Source organism: Xiphias gladius, chromosome 5 (assembly GCF_016859285.1).
Source record: "Xiphias gladius isolate SHS-SW01 ecotype Sanya breed wild chromosome 5, ASM1685928v1, whole genome shotgun sequence".
Classification (NCBI taxonomy): Eukaryota; Metazoa; Chordata; class Actinopteri; order Istiophoriformes; family Xiphiidae; genus Xiphias; species Xiphias gladius.
Genome location: NC_053404.1, coordinates 4,136,156 through 4,152,217, shown reverse-complemented (window position 1 = coordinate 4,152,217; position 16,062 = coordinate 4,136,156). Strand labels below are relative to the sequence as shown.

The following is a 16,062-nucleotide window of genomic DNA, read 5'->3' as shown; positions in this document are numbered from 1 at the left end:
CCTTCTCGCCATTGATCTTGATGCCAGCGCAAAGGTGTCTGTGGGCCCATTGCTTTGCATATGTGTGTTTATAATTGTGGTCAAAAGTGTAAACCACAGCTGCAACCTTGGTAGCTCCAACTCCAACAAAGCTCTGATGTATGTCTGGCTCTCAACCACTTACTGTAGAAGGAACCATTTAGTTTCAGGGCCTCTGCTCAGTGTCAACGGATGATCTTAATGCACTCAAAGAGCTGCTGTTATGCCTGAACACACACACACACACACACACACACACACACACACACACACACACACAGACATACTTGCACATACTCCATTACCCTGCCCTCTGCCTCTTTACTTTCAATGAATTGTGAATAAACTCCAAGTCTCCAGTTTGTGAGAGATGAATCTCACAAAAAAAAAATAAATGTGTGCGTGTGTATAAGGCCTGACTGTCTGTCAGGCTGATAGATGACCTACACTAAAGAGTTTTCAGCTTCTGAAGAGCTCCTGTTACTTTCGGTACTGGGCCACACTGTAAGGAATACTGCACTCATAAATAGCCATATGGATGGTTAGAGGGCCGGAAGAAAGGTTTGTGACATAAAAGGGTGGATGAGGCAAGATACAGCTTGAGGGCTGGATGAGGATGCATAAATTGATGGAAATGGGTTGAAGAGTGTGGGAAGGAAGAATTACAGAAAAACGACAGATAAAGGAATGAAGTCAAACTTAAGCAATATAATGAATGGAGGGAGATTTGGAGAAAATGATAAGGTGAAGTGGGGATAGAGGAGAGTTGATCTGTCCAGGGATGGAAAAATCTGACCAAATTTCTCAGCAATTTTACATCAGATAAATGGACTGGAGACTGTTGCTAAAAAACAGTCACTTTTTTTCCCAGGCGTTGCCAGAACATTTCACTCTGTGGCTGTGAAATTAGTTCAATTCAATTCAGTGAAAAAGAACTTTATTTACCCCTGTGAGGGCAAATGTATGAAGCAGCTTGCCAACCATATCAACAGATTCACAAAAAATAGATCTGCTGTAAATCACAGCTAACAATTTTACAAAAGGAAGATATATGCTTAAAATGTGGAATTGGTAAAAAGTACATAAAAAATTAATATAAATATATTTGAAATTATTAAACAAAAATACACAAATTAATAAAGCCATACAAAGGTATAAAAATTACCTATGAGGAACTAAGAGAACGGAGAGCAGAGGGGATAAAGGACTCAGATTATCACCTTTACAGGCCATTTATTCAAAGTTTGCAGTCTAAGATGTTAAAAAGAACAATGTTGGCTCTCATTAAGTATTACTAGTATCTCCACGTTTCTGGGTTTATTTTCCACTCCAACAGGATGCTAATCTCTGCTGTTTAAAGTAAAGACCATCCTCCTGCAATGACAACAGTTTAGAAAATGTCCCTGGAGAAAAACACACATAAACTACTAATTATCCTTCACTGTAATTAGTTAGACAAAAAACTGTTGAACTACTAAATATAATGCCATTTTAAAGTCAAATTTAAAAAAAATTTTTGTCGTGGATTTACTTTGTCCACGTTTTACTTAGTTTTCATACTCATATTAAGCGCAGAAAAACTCTTTTTTGTATCAATGAAAACCAGTAATAGTGAACCCCACCCATGTTTTATAATATGTACTGTTGTGGCTACTGTAAGAAACCCCCAATACTCTGTCTTCCTACATTTGTTTACTTTACCCCAAAGAGAGTGATAATTTGGTGATTCACATATAATAATGTCTAGATTGTCTGTTATAACTAATACATAGAATTTGAAAAAAGCTGTACCTTCATCTTTCCCTATCAGAGTATTGGAGGATCAATATTGAATTTTGTTCCAGGATAATAAAAACATTCACAACACAGCTACTCTGAATGCTCAGTTCCTAAAAATCCAATCAATATGGGCTATAGGCTATTGCTTTATGATATTATTTTGTGCCTCCTATATACAGTATCTGCAGATTTTGATGCTGAAAAAGTAAACAGTGGTTGGAAAGCTACAATCAGATGGGAGCAATCATATTTAATAATTTCTCCTATTTTGGAAACGCAGGAGAGCTTATTAATAGTATATGCAGCAGCATATATTACTAATAAGCTCTCCTGCGTTTCCAAAATAGGAGAAATTTAATGCTATCCAGCATTAAATGTCTAACCCTACTATGCAACAATAAATGTAAAAGTACTGCATAAGATGTGATTTCAAGTGCAAAGTGAATGCAAACTTCAGGCATAATTACACATAAGAATCATTGCCTATAAACTATCCCTTACTGTTACCATAATTGCAAACCTCAACCATGTTTAGAGCGAAGTTACATGACAAACTCCATCCTATGTGTAGTCACATCAGCCTCCAGCCGGCATTCAAGAGTGCTTTGCCACTTATATGGTTCAGAAAAGGCAAATTCTGTGCCATCACACCCCAATCGTAAAGTTTTCTGAAGTTGCAACACCACTCAGTCAACATTTTCTGCAGCATGGACGATGGATGGATCATAAGGGTGAGAGTGTGGACATTTAAACAGATTCAGGATTCTCGCTCAAATTGTTTGTCTGCTAAAGTTTTCAACTAACATAACAGTCACTCAGAGAGTCTCCAAGCACATTAGAAAGCCACTAACATGGCCACATTTCAAGCAAGATGTCCATTATAATGAGAACAAACTTTGTAAGACAAAGGTAACTATTTTCCAGTAAAAGACTGCTATGTATGGGACAAGGTCATAAGAGGAGTTTTTGTTAGAATCTTGGAAAAAGGACATAGTCATGAACATTTTTAACTTTAATTCAGCAACAGGAATATTGTTGCAGTGAACAAGCCAAGCAGGTCTTTAATGCACCCTGGGTCTCAAAAATACAGCCTGACACTTTTTGTAATTTCCATTCCATGTTAGGAGGAGGGCTACAGGTGATAAATCTTCTCAAAGGACTCCAGCTATGAAAACGGAATAACACCTTATTGCTATAGTGAACTCTGAGTAATTGCTCCTTGTTTATTATGTTTATTTCACTTAAGACTTTGATCAAAGTGTATCTAAAACATAGGGCCAGCTCCTGGGAAAGTGGATTGAAAATGTTGGTGAAAAGGTAAAGGATGTTCACTGCATTTTTTCAACATGTTTGGACTGTTAAGATTGTTCCTGGCATCAAAAATTGAAGAACCAGATGATGCTGGAATGACTGAATTAACTGTCCAAAAATGAGAATACTGACACAATTAAGCTTGATTTGATAAAGATTTGTAATTGATCACAGCTGATTTGAAATGGGGTGCATTTACTTGTTAAATGATCTGTGGTGCTTTGTACATTCATTCAATGAATCTAGACTGCACTACTAATCTAGCTGCTGGATGAAAATATAATATACACAATACATATGCAATAACTCAGCGTGAGACCTCTTATAAAGGCCCACATCAGAATCAAATTGAATGATGCTAACATTCCAATGAGTATCATGTGTACTACGCAATACAGCAGGCTGTGCCATCAAAAATCTACAGGACCGGTAGGAATAAATAGTATTGATGAGGCAGTTTGAATCACCAACAATCCAGTCTCTACAATCTGTCAAAAACTGTTAAAATACAGTAGACACACGGATGAGGGGTGGCCAACCATGAGCCATGGAGGGCCAGTAGTCTGCAGGTTTTCATTCCAAATAAAGACTTACCACTCTTTCAAGCAGAGGGAAACAATTCATCTGTGAAATCAACTGCTAAGGTGACTGGTTGGAGATTAGAACCTGCTGACTGTTGACGCTCCATGCCACATAGGTGGTCACCACTGCGCTACAGCAAGGCTGTTGCCGAAATTACTCCCTTATTCATTCATTCATTCACTATTCCATATATAAAAGAAACTACTTTACTCTTAATTTACTTGATTATTAGCTGTAAATTGAGATTTCCAACACTTAAAAATCATCATCATTTTGTATCTTCATTGCCAGATGTTGTGTTGCCTAACTGTAATTTTCACGTCTTTAAAATGTGATGTACTGTATTGTGGGATTGTTGGTGCAAAGCTGTGTACACGCCATGGACTCCAATTTCTTTCTTTTTTTTTTGTTATATTGTGGAAATTTTCGAGGGCACTATATAGAGTATAAACTTACTCACTCAGAATTCTGACACTCAAATAAAATGGTTGTGGGTAAATATAGTGCACAATATAGTAAATGGGGAGTGATTTTGGGCACAGCTATGCTGTAAATTTAGTAGATATGATTTAGAACCAGGGGACCTTTGTTGCATGTCATTCCCCACGTCTGTCCCATTATGTCCTGTGAACCAAAAGTAAGTCATCAATATTCTACCAAGCTGATGGTAGCAAAGGCTGGCTATGGCTGAACAAAAGCCTAAATTGCAAGCTCCAGAACGGCCTTAACAACATGCCTTAAGCTCTGTCCACTGATAGTTAACTCTCCCAAGAGGGTTGATGTTGTACCTACAAATCCTGGGCCAGCGACTCCACCAGTTTGAGCAAGACTCTCCAACCTCTCTCCTCTACCTCTGTGAACCCAGCAGAACTGAGCATAGCCCTCATTAGAGAGATCATCTCTGAAATTTCAGGTTGCTCTCTGGTGCAGTCAGACCCAAATTAGTTCTTAAATCATTTCAGTGAGAAAGGAAGTCAGACTATGAATGCTGACTGAAGTACTATATATCTAGCAGTATTCACAAACTGGGTCTTCCTCTACCAATTGCCAGGCTTTATGGGAATAGGTAATACATCATACATTGCCCCTATGATTAATAATTGAATGAAACTAAAACAAAGTTCACACACTGAGGCAATTTTTCTTGCTAAGTGTTCTTCATTAGACTTCATTATGAAACAGTCCCTGAACAGGAATTATCCTTTAACAAGGGAAGAGAGTAGACAGTCATTATTCCCTGTTTCAGAGGTGATTGTAGCATTGTCCTCTGAACCAGTTATTTGTAAGTTATTTTTATAAACGCTGGGAAGTGGCTAGTCCGAAGTTTTCAGACATTTGTGCACACTTCATTTCTGTTCAAAATCACCTATTGGCCAATGATTTTTAAGACTCCTGCATCTGTGCCAAACTCTTTGTGCACCACATTGTTTTGGAGGATTCGTTCCACTGCTGCAGTTATTATTATGTTGGAATGAGTTTGGAGGCTGCAGCTAAATGATTTATGGATGTTGGAAAGATTTGTTGCTGTATCAATTGTCGAGCCACAACTTGGATATGTGGGTTAATACTGTATTGATTGAGTACATTTTTGTGTGTGTGTGTGGCTGTGGGTGTTGTGTTTACTTTCTCAGCAGCACACAATTTCTAAGGGAACATATGATGATGAATCAAACACAAATTTGGAGGTGAGAGAATAAGGAAGGAGTGGTATAAGAGAGATTGGGGCAAAGACACAACACAATGTGAGCCTGTGTCAAAAATACAGAGACACAGCATGTACCTCACAGGCTGATAAATAAAAGGCTTCTAATCTAGAGAGCAGTCGAGGAAAACAGACAAAATAAACTCACCCAGCATGCTACTAAGGATCAGTGCTTATGGACTGGCCTACTTATATACACAACACTATATCTGTTTCCATACATCACCAAATTATGAATAAATAGACACATAAAGGCTGAATAAAAAACATAAATATGTAAAAGTTACATTTTAGTATCTAAGTTTGTCATTTTCTTTATCTAAAAAAAGTGTAGAAAAACTGAAACTGTCTTCATCAGGGTGGAGAGTTGAGGTCAGCAAAGCATCTGACTTTCTTATACTTTCCCTAGCCTTCACTTTCTCTATTTCTCTGCCAGACAGCATCCAATAATGCAATCTAGAGTAAAGACTTACCTCCTAATGCATGCAAACTTGACAGAACTCCACAGAACTCCACATGACATTGATTAAGTCCAACTGGTCTACCTTTAACAACAGTTACGCTCTCAAAGGGTCCCCAAACACCCATCAATCAAAAACATCCTACAAGAATCAAAACTGACTTCACCCATTTCCTCAACAGAAAGTGAACATCCATCAATGCAGTGCTCAATAATGAAAACGTCTGTGCCCGTTTCTCCCCGCATTAAACACACAATTATCACAGCCTTTTCCCCCTTCCTTCAAGAGACATATCATTTATCAAAGCTGCCCATCCTGGATTCAACAGGCTGTTGTCATGGGAGACATAAACCAGTGGAAGGGGCTGTTCAGGTATTCATGGAAACAGTGGAGATCGGTGGTGTGGATGCACTTGATAGCCTCCCTCCATGAATTAGCGGCAGCAGCATCCCCTCAGAGGCTCATAAAGCTTGATGGGTTTGTCTGGCTGCAATGAGCACTGGGTAATACAAAGGCAGAGATGTGTGTGCAGACTGTATGTGTGTATGTTGTGCATTTTTTTTTCCAGCTTTTGAATAAGTGCTTTTCAGTCACCGATAATGGCCAAAAGAATCAAGTAGATGTTTTTTCCCCTAGCTGTTTAAGTATTTTAAAGAGCCCGAGTTTTTTAGAGTGCTTGAAAGTTTACAGCAAATGATGGGGCATGTTTGAATAAATGCAATCAATCTTCAGACAGACACACAAGCACACCCATAAACTTGAGATAAAAAGCAATCTTGATACATAAATATAGTATATTCCAAATGGAAACATTTTAACTCAACTAAGAAAAAACCACTGGGTGAGAGAGGGTTAAGGGTATAAAACAGGAAAGTAAAAAAGAGAGAAAATAAGGATTAGAGAGGATGTTGCTAGTCTAAAAATCTAAAGACATCGCATTCAAAGAGGAATGGCAGTGTACAAGTGTTAAGATACTGATGTAAAAAAGAAGACAGACAAATAGAGCAACAGGAGAGAGGCAAAAGCGTTTGAAAACCAGCTGGCTCAGGGTTTGTGCTGCCCAGTGTTTAGGCTGGACATTTAGGCTGGAGGGAAATCTGGCCTTATTCTGCCAGGGAGGTTGTCAGGTACTGTGTTATTGCACTGCAGGCATTCCCAGAGGAAAATGCAAGAGATGGCAATATTTGGAACCAGCAGGCAATGTTTTCAAATTAAACAAGAGAAATGGTGGGCAGCTATTCACAGCAAGTGAACTGTGTATATTTCCATTTTTCTTGGTGCAGACCTCTCTCAAAAGTGCTTTATAATGTCAGTTCACGAGTGGAGATATTAAGCTTTCTTGACTTTTTGACCCTCTATCTATAACCTGCAGGTCTCTAGGCTGTTATCTTACTCACAAGGAGTAGTATGGTAGAGTAAAACAGCGGGTGTAAATAATTAAAAGGTGTATGGAGAGCCAAAGTAGTCAACATTAAACAAATAATTAAGACACAGTAACATAAATTATACAAATAAATACAAATAAATACATAGATGAAATTATGAATTAATATTTTTAAAATAAATTCATTGAGCAAAAATTATTCCATCCTGATTCTTAAAAAATAAAATAGTTTATTGCAGGTAATTTTTACTATATTCCAGTGGTTTATATTTGAAGATGTCCTTTTGACAGTGTCACTGTCTTCAAACAAGACAGAATAAGGCAGTTTAATACGCCGCATTCTGGGAAATAGCACTTGAGTCAAATACAAAATTGAAGCAAATTTGGATTGGAAAAGGCGGAATTATCTGATGCCACTAACAAATTTGTTTAACTTGTTTTAAGAGACTATTTTTCAGTTATTTCTTTCAGCAATATATGCCTATTACAACTATGATATTGTTAAGGTATTGTGGTTAAAGTTGAAAGGAAGCAAACAGTAACTGTTGGATAGTGATGAGATGCAAATTGTAGTTTCTCTCCATCAACCCCAACCAAGAGGGTCTCCCTCTTGTAATTACAAACTGGGATGTGACAAAGGGTAATCAGCACTACAGAGGGGAGGATTTATTTGGGCTACTCTTCAATGGGTGCTAGTTAATTTCATTATCAGAGATAATTTCAATGCAACTCCAGACGGTGCTCTGTCACTGTTGAGAACAATAGATTGCATCGTGATAAACATTAGTCCACACACCACAGTGTGCAGTGGTCATAGTTTACGTCCTGTAATCCAAGATCCCCCATCCATCTTTGGTTTGGGTGACACGACTGACCACTCCTTGCTTTCTCTCTGCAATTTCCCTCTAATGAGTTTTTCAAGGGATTGAGCTGATGGAGAGGCTGATTAAAGACAAACTGCTACTGCTCAAGAGGAAAACACCATTTCGTATTCCCACTGACACACACACAAACACACACATAGACACAAACACACACACACACACACAGATTGATGAGACGTGCATACGACCAAATGCGTGCGCGCGCACACCCACACACACGCACACACACACACGCGCACACACACACACACACACACAAACACACTCACACACACACACACACACACACACACACACACACACACACACACACACACACACACACACACACACACACGTAAGATTTCTCATAAACCCACCAACACACACTGAATAATTCACTAAGATCAGACCTTGGGGGCTTTGCAGTCTGAAGGTTTTTGTGTGTGCATATTGTGTGTTTGCATGTGCGTGAGTCAGTGTGTATCTTCGAGTGTGCGTATGTGCTTGGAATCTCCCCGAGTACACTGCGTAGGCAGATGAGGAGGGAAGCCCATGCATTAGAAGCACAAGTCAACATATCAGCTCTGTGGCTGCTAGCTACAGAGACATGAGAGATAAAAGGAGAGAGTGAGAGTAAGGAAAAAGGAGAGAGAGAAATGAATGGAGAAATAAACAGTAACAGAGGATGAGAAGAAAAAAGTGTGAGAGAAAGAGAAAAAGAAAAAATAGAGAAAGAAGGAGACACATTTGATTGGTTGGTTTACCATTGTAGACGAATACAGAGACAGGCTGAAGATTTTTTTTTGTCTCTACCCATTTATAACTTTGCAATTGCCATGGAAACTGAAGATTTGACTCATGCCAAATTCTCTAACACAGAGAGCTGACACTCACAATGAATTCAGACCAAATGTAGGACCTTTTATATGCAGTGTCTCTTATACCAGCTGGCTCATCGGCACCCAGAAACGTCATCACTACAGCTTGTACTCAGATTTCTGCAGTACTCACAAATCAATACCAGTCTACAGATTCAGTGCTGTTGTACTAAACATCAGCGAAGCTGTGATTCTGTCATACGCACCATGCCGCAGGCCAAGTGCTGAAGATAATCCAAAACAAACCTTGAGTGTGATATTACTTTCATACAACAGTTCTACAAGCACCATTTATTAGTTAACAGTAATAGGCAACAAGATGTTATGATTTGTTTGTTTATTTAATCATTTATTTGGCTACACCTAAACAAATAGCTCCACAACTGGACTGTTGCCAAACAACACATAAACATTTTCCCATACACTAGCTTGCTGGCTACTTTGTGTAGATCTACACGTTGCCGCAGACCAGCTACTTTGTATCATGTACATTTATCTGTATGTTTCCAATTATTGTGCAACCAGTGAAATGAGAGTCTATCGACAGTTGCTTCGATGGCATGTGTGATTCCGATGGGTTAACCGCTTGGTCAGACAGTACATTGCTCCATCCTTTACTGCTCTCCATGGATGGTTTAAAGCAACTTTTTAGCAAGTTTTCAGACCTGCAGGACAAACAATTTAAAAAAAAATATTTTTTATGTTCCGCGACATCATAGTCTCTGTATGTTTATATAAAGTATCTCACCTGTGCCCACTCACTGCCATTATCTCCCTCGCCTTGAGGCCCGCATCAGACAGCTCCTGTATGGCAGTGGCTCTCAGGCTGTGGTTGGTGTAAGACATAAGTGTCCCTGCCTCTTTGCACATCGTGGGTAACATCTGTGACAGCTGGTATACTCCCAGTGGAACAGTGCTATACCTGAAGCTGTCTGTCACAACTGTTACCCTCCTGGGCTGCAGTTAGAGGGCTTTTGCACCAGGCAGAATATTGCTTCGAGAGATGCTACCAGGTAGAGGAGATTTCCTGGTTCCTCAATCATGGCACCCCTCTGATTTTGTCTGTCTCTCTCCAGTGGGTCTTTGTTTCTTTGTTGAATGTCATGGTGAAATACTTCTCATCATGTTTTAGGATGAATGAACCAGGTTTGAGACCCCGATTCTCCTCTTCACCCCTGCGTATAAAGTGCTGTTAAATATCGTACCAGACCCTGTTCACTAAAACTTAGTGTTACAGAGTATTTCAAGATGTGCATGTCTTCAGGTGAAATCAGGGGGTGGTGTGTTATTTTGTCTTTCCCTGTCCTTCTAATCTCTTTTACAACACTTTTGAAGAAATTATTAGCTGATATGAATTCTGGGTCCTGCATTAAATTCCATGGATTGCTAACCGCAGGCTCATTGATATAATGGTTTAAACCAGCCAGAAGCCCAAGGTAGCTGCTGATGCTCTAGAGCTCCCCTGAAGTTGTCCGGATGGGTCCATAAAACTGCCTCAAGACTGTTTTCAGCTTGGTCTTCTTAACAGAATGAAAGAAGACTGATGTTTGTATTTCTGAGACTTAGCCGATTTTGAAAGCAGTTCAAAGCCCACGTTGTTTGCCTTACAGTGTTACCTTCATTTTTGCTCTTCTCTAATTTGTCTAGGTCAGCTGATGAAGCCCCGTTTCTTTCCTTCCCTTCTCCCCCTTTTACGACCATTCATAATTTTAATTCAAATGTTAATTGTGGAAATATGTTCATCTTTGCAGTACAAAGTTACAATCTAAGATCGACAGGCTAATGACTGTTAATGCAATTAACGGTTATTAGATACATTTAGTTATAAGTCCAAGTGATGTTATACTCTAGATCAGCACTCATGGAAATCCTCTTGTCCAGTCAAATTACTTGGTCAAAACTAACTGTTTTGTAATAGTAAATGAGATGAGCATGATAAGAATTTATTTCAGTGAATGGATTATCTCAATGAGGCATAGCCACTCAGGCTGTTTGATTCTCTCTGATTTGTTTGTTTTTGCTACGTAATCCGTCTTTAGCTAGTTTACATTGTACGCTGGTGCGAATAAAAACATTTCTGACTTGTTTGCCAGTGTTAGGACACATAAGTCATTATTCACTTAGAAACTCCAAGACAAGCTAAAATGAACTCCAATGTAGAGGTGATGGGCTCAAAGATCTGAGATCTTAAGGTCTTAGAGGTGTTGTGGTTAGTGCTGACTCCTTATGACTCAACAGCGGTTAGAGGATCTGACAGTCCAGCCACGTAAGGGAGTCTCACTAGGATGTTTCTAGTGGTCGCTGTTGACTGAGTAGTGTCTATCTGTCTGGTCCTAAGTCCGGATGGGATTCTCATCATCCACTCTTTGTACCCCTTGGCCCAGAATACCCGCCGGAGATAAATTAAGTAACTCAATTTTCTGATGCAGACCATGAGATGTGGTTGCAAGCTCGAGAAATTCTAAATGGACCTTGAGTTAATATTAGTTTTTCAAACTACTATTCCCAGGGTCAAAACATATCTCTCACAATCACATTTTTATCCATTTGTTATATCAGTGCACATATTTTATTGTATTATGTTGTAAAACATAATTTTAGTCATTTCTTCACCTTGCTCTCCACTGCCTTAGACTGCAGTTGGATTTTTGCAGGCAACATTGGTCCAAGCTATAGAGAGTTCCAGAGAAATATTGACCAGGAATAACACAGACCATTAAGTCATATTAATTGTAACTGTTGGTTTCCAGCTCAATTCTAATATTTTCTTAGCAGCTGTCAAAACTAAAAATTGAATTCCTCTGACAGAAAGTGATGAGTCATCAATTGAAAGTAAAGCCTTTGGGATAATAAAAATAAAAACAATACGAGTTCAAATTACAAGTTGAAACATATTTGCCATTAGGTATCAAAAAGGATTCCCAAAATGCGTGTAAGTAAATTTCCACTTCTTTGTTAGCGTGTGGAAGATTGCTTGAGTTGAAAATGCTTCGGAGGGGCAAAGTAGGATCTATTTGTGAATTTTATATTTATCAGTACCTACTTTATGGAGTACGTTGGTATGTGTGCACGGGCCATGTGCCAGTGATAGCGTGCACCTCACAGCTCTGCTCACACCAATCCAGCTTCCAGCTGTCAGTTCACAGATGAGACACATTCCTGTTTGAGTCAGGATCCTCCTGATGACTCAGTCAGCCAAAACCAACTCCCAGCTCTCTCACACTGGCAGAAAAATAATTACATCTAACCCTCATCTGGTGTTCTCAGCTTGGCAAAAGCATTACAGTATTTCCCCACAAAATTAAAATGCTGCCACAGCACAATATGTCTTTCCAAAATTTACTCATATTTTCATCCGTTAGAGATGCTGGCCGGACATTCTGTTGGCAAGACAGAAGTGTACACTGCTGGAGAAGTGCTGATGTCATCGGTGTGAGACAGCTGACGGGATGATGGGGGGTCCTGTCAGGTTTTGACAGCCCAAGCATTTATTTTAGGCCACTTACTGATGTATTTTGGAACAGTTTCTAAACGCAGTGTATAAATAATAAATTACCACCAATACGCTTTAATTTATTTACTGAACAGAAAAGATTTGACTATCAAAACCCGCTGGCGCTTATGGGAGATACACAACACATACAGTGGCTTCAGAGAGTATTCAAGAACCCTTCACTTTTTGCACACTTAATTGTGCTGTAGATTTAATTGTAAATGGATAAAATTGGCATTTTTGCTCAATAACCCATAATGACAAAGTAAAAACATGTTTGTTTTTTTAATTTATTGAAAATTTATTAAAATAAAAAACTGAAATCTTTCATTTGCAAATTTCATCCATTTAAAATTAAATCTACAACACAAGAAAGTGCAAAAAGTGAAGGGGTCTGAATGCTTTGTGAAGCCACTGTGTTCTGGAGAGACGTGGATTCAGTACAACAAATATGACATCAACTTAATAGTTTAGCCCACAATTGCCATTGGTCAGACAAACAACCGTGCTGTGTGAAAAAAAACACTACCCCCTAATTCATTCCGGTCATACCACTACATTGGCACAGTGGAGAGTCAATACTCCTGCTACTGCGAAAAAGCTGAACTTGGATCAACTTTTCATGCAACACAATACAAGTCACCTGACGAGGTGCTCCATTGGCCAAAGAAATGCGTGCATGTGCACGTGACTGAAAAAGCCCCTAATGGCAGATGACTAGATAGATACATTTGAAATCTGACTGGTGTATTTCTACTATATCGCATTTGTATCTCGCAATTGTCACAATGAAAGATAAAATGATTTTCACCATGATTATTTTCCAGAATTGTAAATTACTATCTCGGAGGTTTACAAACAGCTGTGCAGTGTTTTGGCCCCCGATAATCCTTCAAACCTGTGGACCTGTCGCTCAAACCAGCCTTGCAGAATCCTAAGGCTGTTCACATTGTGAAAATGTGAGAAGAGTCAAGACTTTAGCTTTAGGTCCAAGTTGCAATCACAGTCAGTAAGTATCTTTGTTATTGTTAGATTGTTCTGATGCCTACCTTTGCCAAGCTGTGGAAACTATTGAATATGAAATCTCTCTCTTAAAATTATGTACCTTAGCGTTTAACATTACCCCTTTTTGTTTCTTTTGAAGCACCAGTTCCTGTTTTGTGCCATAAAGCAACTGGGCTCTTTCCAATGATTTTACTCTATGTTTGGAATTGTAAACCCTCTTCTTTAATATTAAAAGGCATACATGTGGCCTGGTAGAAATACTCCTTAGTAAAGTTGACTGGTATCTGGCAATTTTGGCAAAATTGGTTAAATTTGAAACAGCAACTCACATGAGACCCCTACATTCAATAGAAAAGAAAATTTCCTAAGTGACACAGTTATTCAAAGCAGGAAGTGGGAGAAACCTTTTCAATAAATGTGCTGACAGAGCAGCTTTCATTTGACCACCATGTTTGTATTCCTAACCCAGTGTTAGATTCATCCATGTGATATATACTATAGCTTACTTGAAATAATTTTAATGGCAAGAAAAACAAGGCCAGGAACAAATCCCATGCAAATGCAATCTGAAGGTCACCTGACTCAAAGCTTTGATTCCCTCCTTCCACACGGCTTTGGATTCAGTCATACAATGTGGCACTTTTCAGAGAGTACACATCGGTCCAGTCACCCAATAGTGGTTAAGAGTGATAATCCTATAATCACTGCAATCCTTAATGGGCTGTTTCGCTCTGAAGTCTCTCAGGCTACATTGTGTACAGCATCTCCCCCTGCTTTAACGAGGTTATGCAGATTTATGCAAATGAGGTCTAATCCTTGGGACACTGAGGACTCCAGGGTCTTTAAGTCGGTTAGTTGGCCTTTTCTGTGCTACCGCTCTTGGGGTGGCACAGGAGTCACTGTGAATGAGAGAGGGAGCCTGAACAGGTGAGAGGGAGACAAAGAAAGAGTGGCTGAGAGAGGTGTGATGAAGTTTTAGAAGAACGCAGAGGAGGGAGACTTGATGAATGGGAGGACGAGAGTGAAAGGGCAGCTGCCAGGAGATAAAGCCGTGACAAATGGAGGTACAGGCAAAGGGCTGAGAGGAGAAGGATAGGAAAATGCTGGGAGCTGCCAGAGCACTTGTGCTGTCCTACTTGGCTATGTTTTGCTTTTATACTCTCACTTCTTTGGATTTCAAAATATTGGAGAAGATAAACAGTCACTCCTGTGTACTTTAAATGCTGGTCCCCAAATAACTAGAGCACTTATTGATCACAAAATTCTTATTTAAAGATGATAAATAAATTTTGACTGAGTGAGATTATTGATTATCACAACGGTTATTATTTCCAGTATGCTGTAACATAGAACTTTTTGGCGTCTGTTTCTAGAGCCACTGAGTGAAGTCTTCTCTCAAGCCCTGTATGCATTAGTTATTATATACTTGCATCAGCTATAGATACCTGTTTTAGATTGCTGCAGCACTGTATGGAACAACACAATCCTGCAATGGATTGTTCCATATGAAAAGATAAATGAGTCTGTAAAACCCAAGATTGTGTTTTGTGACTTTTTTTCAATCAAACCCGTTTTTAATATGATTCATCTCTAAACTATCTGTGCCTGGCTATCACAGTTAGATCATGGTCATAACAAATTAACTATGGCTATGGTTGGTTAAGTTTTGGCGAGTAAAACCCTTAGAAGACTGAAAGATTGTTGTTACAGCTAAAAGGAAAAAAGGAAACTTTAATTGCTGGTCATCAACAGGATTATGAGCTATATCATCTTCCCTGAACCCAACACCCTTAAAGTAGCTTAAAACTTGCTTTCAAATCTGAAGTATCTCTCTATATTCATGGCTCAGTATGCAACAATCGAGGTATGAAAAGAGTGAGAGTTTAACACCACAAAACTCAGCTAAGCTCCTTCGTCAGGACTTTGTGGGTGTTCTTTGACCAGATTTGATTGACAGTGGCCTGGCAACATGAGCAAACCCACAAACCAAATGTCACCGCATTTAATTTCAAATATTGCTAAATCCTGATTAGTGCTCAAACCTCTGCTACATGTTTGTTTAACTGAAACTTATTGTAAGATGGTGAGCATCATAGCAAGACATTGACTTAGAAAATAGGTTTCCAGGGCCCTTAAAACAAATTGCTTGTGGAAATGTTAAACAGCATCTGAAATCCCCCCCCTATCTTTTTAATATCAGAACTGGAGGTGGGGTCTGCGTCCGACAGTTTTTGTAGTAGTCCTAAACAAAAAATCTTCAATTCAGACAGCGATTGGCTAGGTGTGGGAAGGTGAAAAAGTAGGCAGGGTTTGAACCTCTCTCACCTTCAATCCTCTTTTCTGTCACTTTGTCATGTGTAAGCTTGAGTGCAAAATCAGGAATGCCTTTGAGGAAAGACAACGCTATCCCCATTTATACCATTCATTACATCTAGCCCCTTTGCATGACGGCAAGCTTTTTGCCCCATTTTACATCATGGCCATTCTAAGCAGGTATAAACAGTCTTTAGATGTGTTCAGATAACAACAGTTCAGCAGACTGAACCATTTACCTTCCACCTTGCAACACAAGAGCACACTACG

The 16,062-nt window shown here is 39.2% G+C and overlaps 1 protein-coding gene across 3 annotated transcripts in view; it reads right to left on the bottom strand.

Annotated features, from left to right (window-relative positions):
• The window catches only part of kcnh2b (potassium voltage-gated channel, subfamily H (eag-related), member 2b), a 221,154-nt gene that overhangs the window by 194,411 nt on the left and 10,681 nt on the right, over positions 1-16,062 (bottom strand). The window lies entirely within an intron of this gene.